Below are 7,765 nucleotides of genomic sequence, written 5' to 3' on the forward strand. Positions count from 1 at the left end.
TTATTAGTATTGTGCATCTGTGCGGTTTTAAACTATTTCTAAATCACGATAGTTCCCTTTATTGTGGTATAGAATCACAGAGGGGATTCATTTTGGTAGAGGCGTAGCTACTTACTAAAACATCACACAGAAAACATCAGGAAGACGAGGGTCAAATTCCATAATTCCATATCTGTGAGTAAAAAGATATTCGTTTTTCATCCTAGTTCCTCCGCCCTAGAAGACTTATCAGTAGTTTTTTAAGTAAAAGACAAAAGGAGAGCGATACCGTACTAACTCTAAACCATGCACACGTAAACGTTCCTTCCGGCTGCATGGTAGGCTATGTTCCTGAAATCATTCACCGAGACTAGTCGCTACAGGAGCACAAATAGTCTCATGATACAATAGTGCGCGATGACTTGTCCAGGTAAACATTGCATCAGTGTATCAACAACGTATACATGTTTCTTTCACATTACCTTGCTATTCCATTATCAAAGAAAATGTCGCATAGTGCCTGACGTAGCAGGCAGCAGCACTCCAGTTGAAGCCAGGTTGGCTAGTCAGCAGCACAACAACAGTAGCCTGCATTACACTTCTTCTATTAAAATTCTAATGGAAATCTAAAAATGAATTTATAAAACAAATAGAGAACTAATAATCAACAACTTAAATAGAAGAGTTTGGTCCGGTTTATATGGCTTTCATTGTTTTTTCATTATGAAATATCTTAATCTTTGTTGCTTGAGCTTTTCTCAATACAAGAGATGTGACTTTATTTTAAGTGTAACCAGCTGCAAAACGTGTGAAATGTCGGATATGGCGGCTCAAGACCCCCCACTTCCTCCTTCTCCTTCACACAAAATGAATGAGCCCTGTTGAACTGAGACAAGAGGGACAAGTCGCAACTGGGGCTTTGGTCCGGCAGCCAACCCAGAAGGATGTTGGGAGCACATTGTTAGAGATGCACTCTAGACACCCCTAAACTTGCTGTAAATCACTTCCTAGATGTGGAGGGGGACAAGTCCTAAACATCTGGGAAAATAGCATCTTTAATTACCTATTGCTTTTTCACTCTATGAGAGGTTCCAATTTTGGGGTAGTAATATCTTTTTTTTCACTCAGAGATAATTGAATTGGACCATGTAGTACCAACTGCAGGGGAATTGGGTCAGTGTTTAAAAGACACTGTGGCACTTTTTATCAAGAACAGTTCTGTCGTATCAAAGTTTGTATGTCAGATTCATTATCAGCTCTATCTCACTTTCATGCTTTCAAATGAAAGAGAAGATCTGTGTGAAAAGAGGGTGATGGTTCCCTAACGCATGCAGGAGGGCTTTGACATTGCCATGGATGGATGCACAGAAGTTATTTAGAGTTGTCCAAGTGATTTCATTCCACAGTGCTGAGGCATAGTCTCTAGAGTTGAAGAATAGAGGTTAACTCTGACATTGAATTAAACTGTTTATTTTCTCCCAATTGAGGACAAAGAGGATCTTTGGGTGGAGACCGCAGATTTGGGTGAGTCAGCAGACCTTGTCTAGTCATAGTGGTCAGAGTCAGATGATAGTCAGTCATTCATGGTCAGATGGACTGACCACATCCTCTACACTCAGTAGTAGTAAATTAAATTTGTTCAACCTAAAGAGATTTTAATCTCAAATTACATTGTCGTAATATTCTAAATACATAAACAAATGTATATCTACATAATATAAAGACCAGAAAATATTTTGTTATATTAAACCACATTTCTTGCCCAAAGCGTGATCTTGAGGGTGTGTAGCCTATTCTGATTCACTCAAAAGTCACATAATAATAGTGGTGTGATCAAGTGGAATGTAGGCTACACATATAGGCTAACACGTAGACTACTTTCACTGGACACACTACACTCCTTGATCAGATACTGCTTCCCATTAATATGCCTCAAGAACACCTCATCTTCACTCACAAAGGTTTTAAGAATACTCTACAGTGTTGCTGTTGTCCGGTGTTGAAGAAATGTTTACATTGACTTTAATATTAAAACTGCCTTCAAACTGTGCTGTTGCATGGTAGGATGCCAAACTGTTCTGTTGCGTGGTAGGATGCCAAACTGTTCTGTTGCGTGGTAGGATGCCAAACTGTTCTGTTGCGTGGTAGGATGCCAAACTGTTCTGTTCCGTGGTAGGATGCCAAACTGTTCTGTTCCGTGGTAGGATGCCAAACTGTTCTGTTGCGTGGTAGGATGCCAAACTGTTCTGTTGCGTGGTAGGATGCCAAACTGTTCTGTTGCATGGTAGGATGCCAAACTGTTCTGTTGCATGGTAGGATGCCAAACTGTTCTGTTGCATGGTAGGATGCCAAACTGTTCTGTTGCATGGTAGGATGCCAAACTGTTCTTTTGCATGGTAGGATGCCAAACTGTTCTGTTGCATGGTAGGATGCCAAACTGTTCTGTTGCATGGTAGGATGCCAAACTGTTCTGTTGCATGGTAGGATGCCGTGCTACTCCTCTATTTAATAATCCTAAACTGGGGTTGTGCTTGGATTCCCAAAGAGCTGGGCAAATGATTATATTCAAGCCTTGGAATCAGTTGAGCAGGGGTTTTGAAGGCGGTCTGCAGAAACTTTCGTCTTCAACATTGTCTTATATTTAAAAACCGTATCAAACTGCCATTTCAAGATTTAATAGACACATATTGTATGTGCAAACTCTCACAAAAGTATTTTGATAAAAAAAAGTATTTTGATTTCATTTTCACAGTATTAAAAACAACATGAAATACTAACGACACTCAATATACAGCATTTGTTTGTATAGATGTCCCTCTGCATCTAAGATCTTTAAAACAAGTAAAACACAGTACTTTCAAGTAATGGTTTGAATCTCCAACGTTTTTACTGACTCTATGTACCATCCAATACATCCTCTTGATGCTAAAACTCAACATATTCAATGCCCATAATGTAAAGCAAACAAATTGTTGTTAATGATGATTGCATAGATTTGATTCGTGTATGCTAACATCAGCAGCATAGGTGTTTTAATTGTATAGGATTATAATTGTATACGGAAAATTAATTGTTTAATTATATAGCATTTTATAAATGAGGCACCAATTGGGCAGAAAGGAAGGCAAGGCCTCAGTTTATCTTTGAATTAAGTCTCTGTGTCATTGTGTCATTCTTTGGTAGAAGTTAAACAGAACAATTCATTAACCATGTAAATGTATCGTGTGTAAAATAAAGTAACTAGCTAAATAAAATATTCTTACAGTATATGGTCTTCTTACATTGCAAATTGCATTATATCCATCAGTAAAGACCTGTGTCACATATACATAACCATGCAGTGAGATACAAGAAAGACAATCATTCTACAGGGTATACAGTGGCTTGCGAAAGTATTCACCCCCCTTGGCATTTTTCCTATTTTGTTGCCTTACAACCTGGAATTAAAGTGGATTTTTGGGGGGGGTTGTATCATTTGATTTACATAACATGCCTACCACTTTGAAGATGCAAAGTATATTTTATTGTGAAACAAACAAGAAATAAGACAAAAAAAAACAGAAAACTTGAGCGTGCATAACTATTCAACCCCCCAAAGTCAATACATTGTAGAGCCACCTTTTGCAGCAATTACAGCTGCAAGTCTCTTGGGGTATGTCTCTATAAGCTTGGCACATCTAGCCACTGGGATTTTTGCCCATTCTTCAAGGCAAAACTGCTCCAGTTCCTTCAAGTTGGATGGGTTCCACAGGTGTACAGCAATCTTGAAGTCATACCACAGATTCTCAATAGGATTGAGGTCTGGGCTTTGACTAGGCCATTCCAAGACATTTCAATGTTTCCCTTTAAACCACTCGAGTGTTGCTTTAGCAGTATGCTTAGGGTCATTGTCCTGCTGGAAGGTGAACCTCTGTCCCAGTCTCAAATCTCTGGAAGACTGAAACAAGTTTCCCTCAAGAATTTCCCTGTATTTAGCGCCATCCATCATTCCTTCAATTCTGACCAGTTTCCCAGTCCCTGCCGATGAAAAACATCCCCACAGCATGATGCTGCTACCACCATGCTTCACTGTGGGGATGGTGTTCTCGGGGTGATGAGAGGTGTTGGGTTTGTGCCAGACATAGCGTTATCCTTGATGTCCAAAAAGCTCAATTTTAGTCTCATCTGACCAGAGTACCTTCTTCTATATGTTTGGGGAGTCTCCCACATGCCTTTTGGCGAACACCAAACGTGTTTGCTTATTTTTTTCTTTAAGCAATGGCTTTTTTCTGGCCACTCTTCCGTAAAGCCCAGCTCTGTGGAGTGTACGGCTTAAATACTTTTGCAAGGCACTGTAGGAGTGCAGCCTCCTCCTAAGGCAGTGTGGGGGCTGAAACAGAGATCTGGCTTCCTCATTTTGTTCTAACGCAACAAAGCCCACAGTAGACGTATTGAATTAAATCACAACTGCTTCGCCACAAACTGTTAGATGTTTTGGCATGTTCATGTCACAGGGCTTACTAAAAAAGACTGTAATAAATAAGATAAGTAAGAGTAAGAAGTAAGTGAAGAAATGAGCAAGACAATTTAACTCTCAATTATATGAAGACAATGATGATGTTCCATATAACCTGTGACCAAGTTAAGAGAGGGGGCGTTGCCTTGGCCTCCTAACTGGGGAGGTATCGTTTGTTTTCCCCAGGGAATGGAAACTCTGGGGCGGAGTTTAAATGTCCCGTGAGGAATATGGTGACAGTTCCGATGGCAAAGAGGGCCATGGCCATCCAAAAACACACCTTGTCAATCATCTTCCCGATCAATACCCAGCTCTCCATTTCCTATGGGACAGTTAACGGTGAGCCAGAAGAGTGGAGAGAATAACCCACAATGTTCAGGATTTCTTAACTCTCAGCTCATCATGGGCCTGTATTTACAAAGTGTCTCAGAGTAGGCCTTTTAATCATAATCATTTATTTTATCATGAATAAGAGCCTGATCCTAGATCAGCACACTTTGTGAATATGGGCCCTGAACAGGCTGAATTTAAATGAAATTGACCCAAAACCTGATGGACAGAAGTACACCCACATCCCCCGAGTAAAAGCAACACTTACTGAACTTTTTTAGGTTCTGAGGGCCCATGCCAAATCTTTTCAGCCTCCTGAGGGGGAAGAGGCATTGACGTGCTCTTTTCACAATTGTGTGGGTGTGTGTGGACCATGTTAATTCCTTAGTGATGTGGACACCGAGGAACTTGAAGCTTTCGACCCGCTCCTCTACAACCCAATGTGGATGGGGGCGTGCTCGCCCCTCAGTGACCGATTGCTAAAAGCACCCAATGAACCATTTTCAATTGACATTATTGACATCTAGGCATGTCAACCCACGGCTGGTTCCAGGCATAAGCGACATAAGCAGTCGCTCAGGGCCTCCGGCCGCTAGGGTGGTTTTTAGGAACTCAGTCGGGGGGCTCAACTTACTGTTGACAGTTAAAATATAATACACAAGATACAAGTTCGAAATTTGGTTGTGCATCAGCAGTTTTTATCTTGTTTTGTCAGTCACTGACAGTCACTCAATTAGCCATGTCAGCTAGCAATGTTTAGATTTGTAAGTTAGTCTAGCCAGTTATCTAAACTTGTAGTAATCATGGCCGAATACCGACCGGGCACGCAGGGCACTTGCCCAGTGGCCCTGACCTGCATGGGGCCCCCATTGATGTTGTTAGTCACTCTCACTCAGATATCATTAACATGGCATAAGTCATGGCGTATTGTGTAGAATTGCAGGAAATTAGGTTTAAAACTGCAAAAGAAAAATCTGCCCCATGGCAAGATTTGTAGAACTGCATGAAATGTGTTATAAAATTGCTACATTTTATCTTCGCCCCATGGCAAAATGTGTAGAACTGCAGAAAACGTGCTTTAAAACTGCACAAATTTCTCTCTGCCCCATAGAAAAATGTGTAGAATTGCATGAAATGTGTTATAAAAATCAAAATATGTATCGCCGCCCAATAGCAAAATGTGTAGAACTGCAGGAAATCAACGTTAAAACTTACATTTCTCTCCATCGTCAAGAGGGGGGCCACTAAAAAAATGTGCAATCATGTGCCCAAATCTTGCTTAGGGCCCCCACAAGGCTAGAGCCGCCATGTGTCAACACTAAAAGCCAATTTCTGCTTGATCTGGCAATGTGGATCAGAGGCTCCAAATGGAATGTGTGAAGCAATTGCGGAGCCTCCAGAGGCTTGCGGTGGCCAAATCGAGCTCCATATGGCGATGCCATGTGCCTCCCAAATGTTGTAACAATTAGGAGGACTCTGCATAGCTCCACATTGACATGATTGGTTGACAGTAGGTGGGTTGCGGTATATCCTGTATAAACACAAATTAACTTCCTTGATAACAAACACAGAGAACTTTGACGAAAAGCTATCAGAACAAGTTCACAAATTTAAAAAATACTTGATGATACCTTGTGTAGGGATTTCAAAGACACGATAATGAGTTTGAATTCCTGGAAAGAGATCTGGGAGGTAATGGGGATAGATGTGGTAAAGAGGTCAATGGAATGCAGACCATGGGGGATAGAAGGATGCTGGATTGGCGCACATTTAACAAATCTGATCTAACAAAGTGGATTTTGTCAAATCCGTCATGATTTATGTATTGTAACAGGCCCACAATGTGGTTACTAAAGTCTGATTTGGATATCTGATTTGGAGATATGTGGCTGTTTTCCCTGCATAACATTTAGAAGTTTAGAAAAAGTGACTGCTAAATACTAACTCCCATTCGTATAAGCTGGTAGCATATCTAGCATACAGAAATAGGTGGTGGTAGTCAAAGTAGTTTTTAATTGACTAATGCAGTTGAATGATGAAGATGACATGAACATGTATTGGGGTTGACAGCCATACATGGATTATACTCCGATTCTTACCTCAACATAATGTAAAATACACATATAAACAATAGCCTAAATGTAGGATAACTTTAGGGGGCAATGGAGAGATTCGGAATGGAGATGCAGGTGGGAAAACGGTGCAGCCTTTTTACTTCATGCTATCTTGGCTGAGCTCCTATGTCAAGCACTGGGAAACGGACTCCAACATCTCAGGAGAAGGTCTTGTCTTTTCCTTTAGCCAGTTGCTTGTAATTAGCTGGATGGCTATAGAGATTATCCCTGAATCACTAGGAGTAGTGTGGTGCAGACCAATTTATTGGATGTGTATGACCGCTCCTGCGGAGGCCTAGTCGCAGTAAACTCTGTAAGAGACTATTTATGCTTGATCCGAAAATATGGTCGGAGGCGCCATATGGATGGTGTGACACAATTCCAGAGGCAGAGGCCAAATTGAGCTCTGTAACGCATACAGTGAGGGAAAAAAGTATTTGATCCCCTGCTGATTTTGTACGTTTGCCCACTGACAAAGACATGATCAGTCTATAATTTTAATGGTAGATTTATTTGAACAGTGAGAGACAGAATAACAACAAAAAAATCCAGAAAAACGCATGTCAAAAATGTTATAAATTGATTTGCATTTTAATGGAGGGAAATAAGTATTTGACCCCTCTGCAAAACATGACTTAGTACTTGGTGGCAACACCCTTGTTGGCAATCACAGAGGTCAGACGTTTCTTGTAGTTGGCCACCAGGTTTGCACACATCTCAGGAGGGATTTTGTCCCACTCCTCTGCAGATCTTCTCCAAGTCATTAAGGTTTTGAGGCTGACGTTTGGCAACTCGAACCTTCAGCTCCCTCCACAGATTTTCTATGGGATTAAGGTCTGGAGACTGG

General features: G+C 40.9%; 1 protein-coding gene across 2 annotated transcripts in view; it reads right to left on the bottom strand.

Annotated features, from left to right (window-relative positions):
• Positions 1 to 724, bottom strand: part of LOC121579832 (phospholipase D2-like) — a 38,891-nt gene extending 38,167 nt beyond the window's left edge. The window contains exon 1 of one of the 2 annotated variants that reach the window (XM_041894756.2): positions 462 to 724. The gene's annotated coding sequence lies outside the window, so the exon portion shown is untranslated. The other variant, XM_041894757.2, reaches the window with a different exon arrangement.
• Between the last annotated feature and the right edge of the window lie 7,041 nt (positions 725 to 7,765).

Source organism: Coregonus clupeaformis, chromosome 13 (assembly GCF_020615455.1).
Source record: "Coregonus clupeaformis isolate EN_2021a chromosome 13, ASM2061545v1, whole genome shotgun sequence".
In the NCBI taxonomy this organism is placed as follows: domain Eukaryota; kingdom Metazoa; phylum Chordata; class Actinopteri; order Salmoniformes; family Salmonidae; genus Coregonus; species Coregonus clupeaformis.